Source organism: Psammomys obesus, unplaced genomic scaffold, assembly GCF_907164565.1.
Source record: "Psammomys obesus unplaced genomic scaffold, mPsaObe1.curated_primary_1811, whole genome shotgun sequence".
In the NCBI taxonomy this organism is placed as follows: domain Eukaryota; kingdom Metazoa; phylum Chordata; class Mammalia; order Rodentia; family Muridae; genus Psammomys; species Psammomys obesus.
The window spans coordinates 2,190,483-2,206,087 of NW_026591598.1; the positions used below are offsets into that span (position 1 = coordinate 2,190,483).

The following is a 15,605-nucleotide window of genomic DNA, read 5'->3' on the forward strand; positions in this document are numbered from 1 at the left end:
TTTCTTTCTTTCTTTCTTTCTTTCTTTCTTTCTTTCTTTCTTTCTTTTCTTCTCCTCCTCCTTCTGCTCCTCCTGGTCTTCTTCTTCTTCTTCAGTCAGGTCTCATTATGTAGCACGGCTGTCCTAGAACTCATTATGTAGACCAGACTGGCCTCAAACTCATAAAGATACACCTGCTTCTATGTCCGGAGTGCTGGGACTAAAGGCACTGTAAGGACTGGCAACAATAGTTTCTTGCATTGAACCCTCAATGGATCTCACAGCACTGACCAGTGTCCTGAGATTGTCTAGGACCTGCAGCCGGCTGGTCCCAGGGTAATGATCACAGGCTGTGGGAAGCTCTATCTTAGGCTTTCCACTCTCTCTGACTAGGAATACTGAGGTAAGAGCCTTCTCCTAAGGAAGTAAAGTTGGGGATCAGGAAAGTGAGGAAAACGTTTGGCTGAGCTAAGTAAGCTCTTAATAGATCAGGAGCCAGGTAGAAGTGGTGCATGCTACTTCTGGCACTAGGGAGTCAGAGACACGTGGATCTCTGAGTTCAAGGCCAGCTTGATGCTCAGAGCCAGTAAACGGTAGTTCCAAGACAAACCAAAAAAACAAAACAAAACAAAACAAAACAAAAAAAAAAGGGATAGTGAGTCAAAGCTGGCATCAGGCCAAGAACAAGAGTTTGAGGCAGGTCAGAGCTAGAATCAGAGTTGGGACTAAATCAAGAACCAGACCTGAAGTTATTGCCACTGGCTGGATCAGATGGAGGCCAAGTCAAGGGGCTGAACCAGACCCAAAGGGAGGAGTAGAGAGGAAGGCAGTCCTACTGCCTTCCTCTCCCGAGTATGTAAGGTGCGGCACTGAGCACAGAGGGAGAAATATGGGTGCTCACCTGTTTCCAGGGGAGAGACAGGTTTATCACGTTCTGGCAAAGGAGCCTGCGTGGAGCTAGGCTTACAGGGTGGTCCAAACTTCAGCTGGCAACGTTGGGTAAGAGGGAGCGAAGCCGGGGGGGGGGGGGGACCTGAAAGTAAGAAAGCCCAGGTCAGGGCCTGTTCAGAAGAAACGGAAACGGGCAAGCTTTCTGGTGTGAGTGAGTAGCTGGGCTCAGGACAGTGGCATGGCATGGGCTGCCGAGACTGGTGATAAGAACTCATAGAATCGGGTGACTTGGTTAGGAATGTGAACTTTATTCAGAGGGCAAGGGGATAGCATTGGCAGAAGTTAAGGATGGTGACATGGTCAGATGCCTGCTGTGGAAGAACCCTCTGGCTGCTGATATGAGCAGGGTACTGGAGGTGGGGAGACCAGAGAGGCAGCCAATGGTACAGCCAGACCAGGAGCCCCACATGTAGAGTGACCTATAAGTAAAAGAAAGGGGGACAGGTGCTGGGTCTGTAGCACAGACTGTAGCGCAGTAGGAGCCACTGGATGTGGTGATCATTTATTTGGAGGTGGGGTGTGAAGGAGAGGCGGGGCCTAGCAAGGCACCAAGCAGGCAGGAAGACTGAAAGACCAGTGCGGGATGGGGCCACATCAGAGAGAAACCAGAGGGACAGGTTTGTCCTTCCACGTTTCCCTTTCACCAGCTGTGTGTCCTTGGAATGTGCCCTCTGCTCTCCAAGCCTCAGTTTTCTCTTCTACAGAATGGGGAAAGTTCTGTTTCCTCCGGGAGAAATATACGCGGGCTAGACAAAACATTTCTGATCTCCTTCGGCTCCGGAGCGGGATGCTGGCTGACCTTAGCGATGGTCCTGATAGCTCCAGGAAGTGAGACAGGAATGGTCTGAGACGATGGCATGGCAGGCCCATCACCCCTGGCTGAGAAGAATGTCCTGGAGCCCTGTTTACTCACTCTCCAGCCAGTTGGGTCCTTCCTCCTCTTCCCTGCGGTACCCCAGGGGCCCATCAAGTGGCCCTGGAGGGCAGGAAGCTGCCCTGAAGGGCATTCAGAGGTCTTGCCCCACCCAGTCCTTTTCTGACTACAGCAGGATCGAACCAAAGTCCTCTCGGCCTACCTGTTCTCGGTCCTCTTCTGTGGTAAGCTACCAGGGAGAAGGCCATTCATCCAGGCTGGGAGTGAGTTTTTCAGGTGTCTCTTCTCCTTTAACATCCTTCCGACTTTCTTTCAAACACAATTTCCTAACTATGAATGGATCCTCGTGGCTGGTCCCATCTGACTCTGCACATATCTCTAGGGCTGATGTTACCCCTCCTCAGGTCTCTTGCCTCAACCAAAGATGAACCTTAAACCCCAGTCCCTCCCCAGCCACTAAAGGTCTTTGTGAGTGACTCTCCGTGTCAGAGGGTCTCCAGATTCTCTGACTCAACAGGGCTAAGAAGCAAACCCTCCCCTAGACCCTCAAGACAGTGAGTGGGACCACCTCCCACCCATTCTCCCAGGTCAGAAACACAAAAATCTTGTCTCTTTCAGCTCCATGTCCCATCGGTCCTATTTGTTAAGCTTCTGTCACCTGTCTGCTCCACTCCACCCCTGTGAAATGGTCACTTCTTCCTAGTTATTACTGAGTCCTGGCCTCAGGTCCTGTTGTGCTGACTCAGGTCTTTTCCTAGGTTTGGGGTACTACTATGGCACACACTGCCCAGTTATGACATATTTAAAAATTCTTTTATTAGAAGATGTCCCAGAAGGCCAATTTGGAAAAAGAAAAGCCGATAAAGGATCCCAACGATGTTCAAAAGAGAGAGAGAGAGAAATCTATGTTTCAAAATAAATTTGCCTTTCAGCGCCTTGGAACAAGAAATTGCCCAAGAGGCTAAATAAATAAATAAATAAATAAATAAATAAATAAATAAATAAGAACAAACTTATACAACAATTAACACCACTTTGCAAGAGGCACACAAAAATACACCGAGAGAGAGAGAGAGAGAGAGAAAGTATGCCTGCCTCTAGAATAACCCCACAAGGTTATAAAACACAGCCTCCCACCTTGCCAATTTTTTTTTTTTCCAAAAGACACCAGACCCTGACTTGAAATTTCACAACTTTTAAATGTTGCGAATCAGTTTGAAAAGCTTTTAAAGCCACTCTGTGCTGGTTTCCAGTTTGCTGCTTTGGGCTCCCTCCAGACCATCCTTCACTCCTGAAATGATCTTCTGTCATAATCAAAATAAAAATTAGTTAAAAAAAAAAAAAAAACCTCCAGTCCTTTACGAGCTGCTGCTGCGCCTCCCACAGAATTCATTGACTCCAGCAGTCTCCAGAGCGATGGCGCTGCCTCCACACTTTCACTCCAGTACAGAGAAACTCCGAAGTTCAGGTGCCCGCTAGTTGGTAGAGAAGCCCCCATTCCAACCTACTCTGCAGAAGTTGCCTCCAGTTTCGAAGATCCAAAGATCTGTGGGATCATGAGCTGTTTTTGTGTTTACTAGTGCCTCTGCTCAATGATTGATGAGTGAAAGAGTAAACGAAGGCCTCAGTGAGGGAAACCATACCCGCTTCTTGTTCAGTCTATACCTGCCTGAGAACCACGGCCCTGACCCCGGAGCTGTCGCCAAGAATGTGCTTGGGGGGGGTCCATGGCGGCTCAGCGGGGAGCGGGGCTCGCACAATGCAGGTGCTGGCTGCTCCCTCCCTTCCGTTGCTTTGAGGCTAGGGACAGCCCCGTTGCTGCTTCCTGCAGAGCAGCCCTGGGCCTGCCGCGTCCGGCTGCCTTCATCCCAGCCCCAGAGCCTAGGCAATGGTGGGGGTCATGGACATAGGAGAGAGGTGCCCCTCACCAGGCCTGGAGCACTTGGCAGTGTCTTGGCTCAGACAGCTGGTGTCCAGTCGAGGGTGCACTCCCCAGCTGTGTGACCAGCGCTCATACTCGGCTGTTGATTTTGTTAACTCCCCATCTTTTTGCCCTGTCACCCAGCTACTTCCTTCCTTGACACACAAAGTTAGGGTAGTGAGGCACGCCCCTTTAATTCAGCACCTTTTACATCATAGGAGACCTTCTTGGTTATGGAAATAGCCGGCTGAGGGCTTTGCTTGGATGAACTCATTGTGTCTATACAAAAGCCAGACCCAATGATAAAGCAAGTATTTACCTGGGTTGCGGTGATGACTCAGCAGGAAAGGGTGCCTGTCTCCAAGTCTGTTAGCCTGAATTCAATTCCAGGGTCCCGTATGTCAGAAGGAGACTTTCACAAGTCACAGACACACGTACACACACACACACACACACAAATAAATGTGATTTTGAGAGACACACACACACACACAGAGAAGCCACTTTGTTTTACAAGCTAAGAGATAGAAGACCAGATCTGCTACTGGCTGACGTACCTCTCTCGGGCATACTGCTAGCAGGTGGCGCAGTTGCCACTTCACTGTCTTCTTGGACTGCTGTGCTCTAAAGCCAGCTTGGAGATACTCATGAAGGTGGGGGTTACCCCTGACCCTCAGGAAGCTCCCCTCCTGACAGGGAAACATGTTCCATTGCAGACCAGGAGACAGCGATGCTCGCTTCCCCACTACGTAGGCTGGAAGGCACGGCTGAGCCCGAACATGTCTCCGGAGGCTGCAGCTGCCGAAGACCCTGAGCCTGAGGCCAGCGCCTTCAGGCCGAGCTTGGACAGTGGTGACACATCTCCGAAGCCCCCAACAGGCTGGCCTGATGAGATGGACCAGTCCTTCCACAGGGATAGCTTTGAGTGTATATCTGACCAGACCTGGAAGAGTGCAGCCCCTCAGGACAGCAGCCGGTGTGGAAAAGACCTAAGCAGAGATATTGTAGCAGGTATTTAGAGCAACCTATAGTGGAGGGAATCAAGAGTGGGGAAACCTGGTTTGCAGCCTGTGTGGGTTTTCGTGCAGTAAATATTCTTTTGTGGCCAGCTTCAAGCTATCAATTTTAAAGATAGACAATAGCATATTACTGTAAAATACTCACTGCGCAACAGAGACATGGTACCAGTAAAATATAGTGACAACTGAAAAAATTATGTTTGGGATCATATTATTTATTTTGAGATAGGGTCTCATATGGTCCAGGGCCGGTCTCGAACTCACTGTGCCAAGAAGAACCTTAGAACTCCTGCTCTTCTTGCCTCTTCCTCCCAAGTGCTGAGATTAGAGGCATGCCCTACCATGCCCAGCCGCAGTCATTTCTGACACAGTTAATTTAACTGTATGTTTGTATAGCTTAATTTTTAATAACTGTGTTTAGCAACCAGCTCCCATGAGCTCTGAAAATGCAACAAGTGCCTCTCATCTAGCCAGCACAAGCCAGCTCCCACAATGCCCTGGGCTTCCAGCATCACTCTGACCCTCAGCTGTGGTCTCCTTGGCTTCTGCCTCCTACTTGATTGGATTCTCCTTCTCTCTAGCCTGGGTTTCCCTCTAGTGGACAGAAGAATCTTTTCCAGGTAATTCTGTGCCTGTGCCCAGAGCGCAGTGACCCAGAGCAGTCACTAGGTCTGCCATGACTCACAGGCAAGGGCTTTTTTTCTTTTCAAAAATTTATTTACTTATTTATGTGTCTCGGGTGTGAATGCATGTGCATTAAAAAAAAAAAATCCCTTCAAGAAAGACAGTCGCTTCTCAATCATCCTGAGGCACCACACACCTGGTATTCCACCCCTGCAAATGGCATTATCTCCAGGACGTCTCAAAAAACATATCTCGGAAATGGCTCAGTGCCTAAAGCTATTGCAATGCAATTTTGAGAACAGGAATTCAGATCCCCAAAGCCCACATAAAGTAGCCTGAATCTGTATTCCCAGAACAAGAGCCATGAAAAGGCAGGTAGAAACAAGCCAAGTCCCAGACGCCCAAAGCCAAGCAGTCTGGGCTAAGTCCAGTAATGTGCAGCAGGAGACCCCGCCCTAAAGAAGATGGAAGGTGAAAACTGACGCTCAAGCTCGTCTGTGGCCTCCATGCACGTGCTGTGCCACACACATACATCATAGACATATACATACACATCCCATACAAACACATGCACACACAAACACACACACATATCATATCATACATACACCTCATATATGCACTATATACATGATGCCTACATACATCACATACACACACACAAACACACATGTACATCATGCACTCATACACACACTTTATCACACATACATCATACACACCCGACACACATATGTGTCATATATACAACTACACACGTCATACACACAATAACACACACATCATACAGACATCATACACACATGATACACACACATATATACATACACATCAAACACACACATAAACACACATCATACACACACACACATACCTCATCACACACAATCATACATCACATACATACATACACATATCATATACACATCATACATACACATCACACACACACATGCATGCATGCGCACACACGCGCACACACACACTGGAGAGATGCCTCAGCAGTCGGTTAATAGAGTATACTGCTCTTGCAGAGGACCTGAGTTCAGTTTCTAGCACCTTGGGCAACTCATAGCTGAGTGTAACTCCATCTCCAGGAGATCTGGCATCCTCAAGCACCTGCCCGCACCTGCGTTTACTTGAGCACATACCCATAAACACACAAACATACAAACCAATAATCTAGAGCCAGACAGATGGCTCAACAGGTTAAGATGCTTGCTGGGTTTGGAATCTAGCATGGTGAGAGAGAGATGCCCCGACCACTCGCCCCCTGACCTCCGTAGGCACGCTGTAGCCCCGCTGTAGCCCAGGAGTGAGTGCACATGCACACAGTCATATATCCCGTGTACGGGATAGCTACGTCAGCCCTTCAGGCTCGGGGTCCATCCCACCCTTTCCAGTCATCAGGCCTCTCTCAAAGAGCCTTGTTGGGAAGCAAGGCTGGATGTCTGAACAGAAGGGAAAGGAGGCAGTCAGTGAAGAGCTGAGTTCCGAACCCCCCTTCCCTCACTGTGCTTGGAATCTGGCAAAGTGATCTTCCCAAAACAGAGATCCGCAGACTTGTGACCCTCCATCATTTTCTCCCTGGCTTCTCTGGCAAGCAGTCAAGCCTTGGCTGAGATCATTTGCCTCAACACCCCCAACGCCCCACGACTAGGAAAAAAAAAAAAAAAAAAAAGGCAGAAAACTGATACTTTGGAATGTCTCTGGGCCGGGCAAGTCACCACACTAAGCAGACAGTGGCTTAATTCTACAATGTACTGCCAGATGAGGACAACCACGTTACAGACGGGGAAACTGAGGACCAGTACACGCTGGTCTAGCTTGATACAGCTTTCAAGTGGAGGTATCTTCTTCTGCACAGCCCGCTTTTCTCTGTTTGGGAAAGCTGCCGTCATCCCGTGGAACTGGCCACTTGCTCTGGACGTCCGCAGAGCTAAGCAAAGTCCCCAAAACCCTTTTCCCACTGTGCTCAGGGCAAGGCCACATTCCTTAGAGGGTTCTAAGGGAAGGGGGGCTTTGCAGTGAAACCCAAGCAGAGATAACAGAACCACTGATATGGAGTGAAAAATTAGCCCTTAATCTGGTTATCTGCTTCAAATGCTTCTTTCTCATCCTCTGCCACCTTTCTCTTTATTCCTGCTGGGAAGCTTGATCTGTGCAGTTCTGGGCCTCAGACTCGGAGCTTACCCATGCTACCCCAGCCCCTGGAATCCTAGACACCTTCAAGGCTCAGATTGAATTTTCCTTCTCCTCCACACTACCTGGCCCAATCTGAAGAATGAAAGTAAGAATTGTTGTGGCGTGAAAGGAAAAGCAGGTTTCTGGAAGAGCGTGAGGGTTGGGCACCCGTGTTTATCTCCCCTCACCCCTGCAGTTTCACTGATGCTGCAGGTGGTTTAGGGAAAAGATGTTTAAACTCACAAGGCCGAAATAAAGAAAAGATAAGACGGGGGGAGGGGGGAGAGGGGGAGGAGTTGTACACACACCTCATATCATATATGAAAACTAACTTATGCTGGGTGTAGTGTCTAATGCCTGGAATCCCAGAGTCCCAGAGGCTGAGGCAGGAGAATGGACAGTTCCAAGCTAGCCTGTCCTACATAGCAAAACCCTGTCTCAAACAAAAGAGAGGATGGAGAAACAGAGGGAGAGAAAATTCTAATGGATCTAAATATCCGGGCAGGAGAGGTTGCCCCATGTTCAAGAGCACTTGCTCAGGAGTACATGGGCTGGAGGTCAGATTCCAGCCAGTAGCCAGCTGCGCTCTCACACAGACCTGTAACTCAAGCACTGAGGGGGGCAGACACTGGGTGATTGCTGGGGCTTGTTAGCCCATCCAAAAACACGAGCTCCAATTTCAGTGAGAGACCCTACCTCAAAGAAAAGGGGTTGAGGGGGAGACAGACAATGGTGGCCCACGACTTTAATCCCAGGACCTGGGAGGCAGAGGGAGGTCGATCCCTGAGCTTGAGGTTAGCTTGCTCTATAGAGTGAGTTCAAGGACAGCCAGTGCAGAGAAACCCTGTCTCAACAAAGAAAAGGAGGGAAGGGGAGGGGGAGGAGAGAAGAGGAGCTGAGGGGAGGGGAGGAGAGGAAAGGGACAGAGCAGGACACCAATGTCCTCCTCTGGCCTCTGTGCACACTGTACATACACATGTGCACACACCACACATGCACGCACCACACGCATGCACGCACCACACATGCACGCACCACACGCATGCACGCACCACACGCATGCACGCACCACACGCATGCATGCACACAAAGATCTAGATCTAAATATAAGAATAGGTGTGTGTTTTGTTTTTCAGGACTCTGCAAGGGTAGCTGGGGTGAATTTGCACCGAGGAAGCAGTTGTAGTCACCACAGTTCCATCGTCTCCGCGATGTTGCCCTTGGCCAAAAACGCACTGAGCCGTCTCCCAGTTCGAAACATTCAGCAAGTGGTGGTAAGGCAGAGCCACCAGAAGAGGACACCTGATTTTTCATGACAAATATGGAAATGCTATATTAGCTGGTGGAGTTATCTTCTGTGTTTCTGCGTGGACATATACAGCCACACAAATTGGAATAGAATGGAACCTGTCTCCTGTTGGCAGAGTCACCCCAAAGGAATGGAGAGATCAATAGTCATGCCAGCTGGTACAATAATCATTCAAAAACCAACTTATAAGTGATGCCAAGTCAAAGAATCATCTGTTCATTAAATTATGGCATATTGAAAAAATAAAGTACCTTTGAAATCTTAAAAAAAAAAAAAAAAAAAAAAGAATAGGTGTGCAATGATGCACACCTTTGATCCCAGCACTCTGGAAGGTAGAGGCAGGCAGATCTCTGTGAGTCCAAGGCCAGCCTGGTCTACAGAGCAAGTCCAGGACAGCCAGGGCTACACAGAGAAACCCTGTCTCAAAAAACAAAACAAAAAAGGATTACTTTAGCTGGGTTGAGGGGGGCACACCTTTGATCCCAGTGCTCAGGGAGGCAGAGTCAGGCAGATCTCTGAGAGTTCAAGGCCAGCCTGGTCTACAAAACAAGTCCAAGACAGCCAAGACTACACAGGGAAACTCTGTCTTGGAAAAAAATAAAACAAAAACCAACCAAACAAACAAACAAAAACAGCACAAAAAACTCAGAAGCTAGAGAGATGGCTCAGTAGTTAAGAGCACTGGCTGCTCTCCCAGAGGTCCTGAGTTCAATTCCCAGCAACCACATGGTGGCTCACAACCACCTATAATGTGATGTGATGTCCTCTTCTGACATGAAGGTGTACATGCAGATAGAGCACTCACATACATAAAATAAATAAACAAATCTTTAAATAAACAATAAGAATTCAGAAAGGCATGGTGCCTCACACTTGTAATTCTTTGAAGGCTGAGGAAGAAAGAGTTTGAGGTAATGACCAGCTTGGGTTACATGGGCATTGCTGGCTAGCCTGGGCTACAGAGAGACATTAAAAACTTTTGTGCTGAGGCTCCTTAAACTCTTTCCATTCTCCACCCTGTTTGCCTGAGCTTTTGTTTTGAGACAGGATCTCACTGGCTAGCCTAGAGGTTACTATGTAGACCAGGCTGGCCTGCCTCTGCCTCCTAACACTGGAATTAAGAACATGTGCAATTACACCTGACTTCTCCTGAGAAATTTCTACATGAATGTGTGTGTGGAGGTCTATAAAATAGATATTAAAAAAAATCAAACATGGACAGGTAATAAATTTTAAAAATATTTTTAAAACAATTCTTTGACACCCGTACAGTTTTCATTATTTTTAAAAGATGAACAAAAGCAGGGCGCAGTGGTGGGTACCTGCAGTCCTGGAGCTTGGGAGGTGAAGGCAGGAGAATTAGGCGTTCAAGGCCAGTCTCAGCCAACACCCTGTCACAAAATGAAAGTAAATTTAAAAGAAAGAAAGAAAAAGAGATGGGTGAAGTAGTGCATGCGTGTAATTCCAGCACACTGGGAGGCAGAGGCAGGTAGATCTCTTTGAGTTCGAGGCCAGCCTGGTCTATAGAGTGAATTCCAGGCCAGCCACGGCTACACAGAGAAATCCTGTCTCGAATAAAAACCGGAGAGACAGAGAGAAACAGAGATAGAGACCGAGAGAGAAGATAAGGAAAAGAAAGAAAAAGTGCCAGCGGGCCATCCCTCCTCACACAAGCCTGGCAACCTGAATTCATCCCTTGCACCCAGGTGAAGGTGGAAGGAGAGAAACAACCGTGACCTCTGCATGTGTGCTGTGCCACACATGCTCACCCACCGCCACCACCACCAGTTACATAAAGGAAAAGGATCTGGAGAGATGGCTCAGCAAATAAGAGCAGTAGCTGTTCTTCCGGGGTTCTGGGTTCAATTTCCAAGGCCCGCAACCCTCTGCAATTCCAGTTCCAGAGGAACTGATGCCTTCTTCTGGCCTTTGAATGCACCAGGCTCACACATGGCACACAGAGAGACATGCAGGCAAAACACCTATATGCATAAAATAAAATAATAAAAGTAAAACTTAAAAGTAAATAAAAATTTAAACCATGAAGCCAACTTTTTATAATTAACAAAAAAATTTGGTAAATCCAAGACATTATCAAGAAAGTAGAAAAGGGGGCTAGAGAGATGGCTCAGTGATAAGGAACACTGGCTGATCTCACAGAGGACCCAGCGTCAGTCCCCAGCTCCTCTATGATAGCTCACAACTCTTTAGATAGTTCTCTAAAAGAGAACATTTAGAGAAGTAATTCCAGTTCTAGGGGATATACCCTCTTATGACCTCCTTTGGGTACCAGGTACATACACACAGGCAAACACTCAAACACATTAAAATGAAATAAATATATATATTTTTTAAGATGGGGTTTCTCTGTGTAGTCCTAGCTATCCTAGAACTCCCTCTGTAGACCAGGCTGACCCTCAAACTCAAAGACCCACCTGCCTGTGTCTCCCGAGTACTAGGATTAAGTGCGTATGCCACCAACACCCAGCTCTGTTTAATTTTTTAATAACTTTAAAAAAAAAAAAAAACAGCAGCCAGGCATGGCACATGCTTATAATTCCAGCACACAGAGAGGCAGAGGCAGGCATATCTCTATGACTTCAAGGACAGCCTGGTCTACAGAGTGATTTCAGAGCAGCCAAGGCTATACAGAGAAACCCTGTCTTGACTCATCATGCATTTGAGGAAGTCCTCTTCCAACAACAAACTACAAGGCATAGCAAACAACGAAGAATTCAAAGGCGATAGATAAAAAAAGAGAAAAAAAGAAAAATTTTCAAGATTTGTAATTCCTATAAAACTCATTAGTAGCCTCAGAGTGGGTGGGTAGGAGCTGGGAGGAGAAAGAACTGTACCAGAGGAAAAAAAGAAAAGGAAGCTACAAAAAAGAGAACATTTGGAGAAGAGTAGTATGATGTTCTACACCTGCAGTCCCAACATGCAGGGGATCACAAGTTCAAAACCAAACATGGGTACATCATGAATTTGATGTGAGCTAGGATTAGAAATTCAAACTCTGTCTGAAAAATGCAACAGAAAAGAGCTAATGGGGAGAGAAGAGGAGGTGAGGGAACAGTCAGAGAATAAAGAAAAGCACAGGAATAAATTAAAAATATAATCATAAAAAATAGTAACCCCACAAAAATCCTGAGCTTCAGTGTCTTTGGTTTGAATGGGGGAGGGGAGTTCGTGATGTGGTAGGTATCATTGCTGGGATCATTATCAAAACAACTGAACTCAATTCTGGCTCTGTATCACCTCCCCAGAGATTAGATTGAGAGCAGGTGGCTCAAAGCACCAATTTTTAATCACATAGTTGGTCTCTTAAACTATAGAAGGGTCCACCATGAGTCACCATAGCAGTACAAACTATTGAGGCCACCATGAATAAAGAAGATATTTCTGATACTTGGGTAATTCCAAGACTCCCTCCTAACTCCCAACTACCAGGGACAAAGGCCCGTCAAATTCTTTATTACAATAGATCCACACAAGAACATATTGAATTCAGAATGCTAGAGACCAGAGTACAACCTCAAAGTATTAAGAAAAGCAGGTCACAAACAAAGGACTGTAGAACAAATAGTGTCATTTTTCTCAGTACACCAGTAATTGCTAGGGAACAGGAAAGCAACACCCTCTGAACCAAAGAGTTCTCAGGGGAAATCTAGAATTTTATACCAAGCCAAACTATCAACCAAAGGCGAGGGTATAATAAATACCACTTCAGTAAGGCTGAATCTCAGAATTTTTTCTTTCCAAGTACACATTCTCAGGCAGATGTTGGAGGATGTGCCTCACCAGAGTGAGGAAGTAAGTCAAGAAAGAGGAAGAAAATGAGCTCTACATGACAGCCCATCAGCACAGAAGAGAAGCAGGGGGGGTTTCCAAGGGAAGTTCTAGGCTGAGACTGGTGAGGCCAGCCAAGAAACCACTAAGATCAGATTCAAACAGGAAGACAAACAGTCCCCAGACAATGATTCCAAGAAAAAGAGAAATGTAACTGACAGAATGATAAGCTGGTATGCTGGACTAGACTGCATGAAGTAACCTTTGTAGCTGGTGTGAATGGGAGAGGTGGTGTTCCAATACCTAATAGGTACATAGAAACAAAAGAAAAATGAAGCAAATCAGCTGAAAAAAATGTTTAAGAAAGGAGCGGTAAAGTCAGGCTGGTAACACACACACAGACACACACACAGAGCTGAGCCAAGTGGGCAAGTTAGTTCGGTAGGTGACAACACTTGCCATGCAAACCTGATCACCTGAATTCGATACCCAGGAGCCCACAGTGAAAGAAGAAAACTGACTCCCAGAAGTTGTTCTCTGACCTGCACGCTTGTGGGCAGTGACATGCGTGCCGGCACTCACATGCACATACCCTCAACTACGCAGGCAACAATAAAATTAAATTAATTGTTGTCCTCAGGTTGTCAGGCTTGAAGGCAAATGCTTTACCTTCTGAGTTACCTAACCATCCCTCAGTTTTTAAGTAAACAAATAGTCAATATCCATGCTATTTTGACTATATGCAACTAATTGCATAAATCACCTCTCTCTCTTTCTCTCTCTTTCTCTCTCTCCACTTAGGATTGCCACAAGTTCAAAGCCAGAATGGCCTACAGATTCTTTAAGCAAAACAAAAGTAAATAAGTAAATGATAGATAATTCCAATACTTGGGAGGTTGAGGCAGGCATTGAGACAGAGGGTGGACAGAAGTTCCAGGCCAGCTTGGGCTAAATAAGGCCCCATCTTAAAAGCAAAACAAAACAAGCAATAAACCCACCTAGATAAATAAATAACTTTTTTTTTTTTTTAATGCAGACAATGACAGCACATGGGAGCTGGAAGCAAAAGGATCAGGAGTTCAATCAAGGCAGCCTTAATTACACAGTGAGTTAGTTAGAGGACAACCTGTGCTAGATGAATCTCTGTCTCAGAGAAATAAAAACAAAACATCAAGCCCAGTGAGATGGCCCAGTGGGTAAAGGCGCCTACTGCCAAACCCAGTGACCAGAGGTTAATTCCCGAAACGTTGGGAGAACGGTACTGACTCCCACCAGTTGTCTTTCGACCTCCGCATACCCCCGACACAAACACAGTATACATACACACATATATGTATGTATATATTTTTAATGAATTAGAGCAGCAACAACAACAAAATTGCAGATAATTTGGCTGTCTCCAGGGTAGCATTTGTTACCTTGGTGAATTTATCACCGTGCTGGGTCCAGACATTAACTCAGACACCACAGTTGTTAGTCCTAAAAGCTGCAGCTTCTCCTCGGAACAGACACACATTAACCAGGCTCATGAGACTGATATTTCAAATCAGACGCCAATTCATTAATTTATAAGGGGAAGTGAGGCTTTGGAACACACTGGATTTCTCTGTTTGTTGCTGAGTGCCTCCTCTCCCTGTGGGCGGAGCTACATGAGGAGCAGAATGGCTTTCAGAGAGCTGCTGGATGAGCCAGCACATAAGTAAGGTGGGGGATGAACTAAGAGAATTCAAAGAACGATGTTTCCATCTTCCCAGACCCTGGGCCAGCACTTTGCACGCAGAGAGATTTTTTTTTTTTTAATAATTTGTTTCTATTTTATGTATACATACATTGGTGTTTCGACTGCGTCTATTTCTGTGTGAGGGTGTCAGATCTCCTGGAACAGGAATTACAGACAGTTGTGTGGTTTCTGGGAATTGACCCTGAGTTCTCTAGAAGAGCAGCAGGTGCTCTTAACCTCTAAGCCATCTCTCCAACCCCAATCCAGAGAGCTCTTGATGGATATTGCTGGGGATCACCATCACCAGTCTCCATGATCTGGCTTTCTCTGCTACCCAGACCCTTTGGACTAGCACCGATACTTTCTTAGCTCTCTTAATACTTTAGGTCTAGGGATATGGATCAGGGGTAAAGCTTTTGCCCAGCCTGCATTAGACCCTAGGTTTGATTCCCATCCCTGAAGAAAAATTATTTTAGTCTTGAGGCAAGGTTTCAATATGTTGCCCAACGTTCAAGTAATCCTCCTGTGGTTAGCTTCCCAGGTAGCTAGAATTACAGGTGTGTGCCATGATGCCCTCACTACATTAAAATCTTTAATCAGGCAATAGTCTCCTTGCTAGATTGTCTCCAGCAAGGGAATTGGAACACCCTTGTGTTATAGCATTAGAAGGCTGTATTGGGAATACAGGTATGGGCCACCATGTCTGGCTTTATATAGTGAGTTCTAGCTAAGCCTGGGCAGCAGAGTGAGACTCTGTTTCAAAACCAAAAACAACACACACACACACACACACACACACACACACACACACACAGAACACAGATTCCCAGCCTCCTATGAATTCTACACAGCAATGTCTCCCTTAAAAGTTATTTTCCGGGCTGGAGAGATGGCTCTGTGGTTCAGAGCTCTGTCTGATTTTCCAGAAGATCCTGGTTCGATTCCCAGAACCCACGAGGCAGCTCACAACTGTCTGCAACTCCATCCAGTTCCAGAGGCTCAACACTCTCACAGAGACATACACACAGGCCAAATACCAATGAACATAAAAGAAATAAATGTAAACGGATATTGTCCTGATGATTTTGGTTCCTGCCATTGTAACCAAGACTCCTGATCAGTACAGCAACCACCCCAAACCTCTGCAAGCCTGAGAACAAGACACCGAAAAAGCAGTCTAATCCCTTTACAACAGGGCTGCAAACAAACTTGGAGTCTTTTCTGGGCCTCCAGGG

The 15,605-nt window shown here is 46.5% G+C and overlaps 1 pseudogene; it reads left to right on the forward strand.

Moving 5' to 3' along the window:
- LOC129679725 (cytochrome c oxidase subunit 7B, mitochondrial-like) overlaps positions 1 to 9,133 on the forward strand; it is a 31,689-nt pseudogene extending 22,556 nt beyond the window's left edge.
- The last annotated feature ends 6,472 nt before the right edge of the window (positions 9,134 to 15,605 follow it).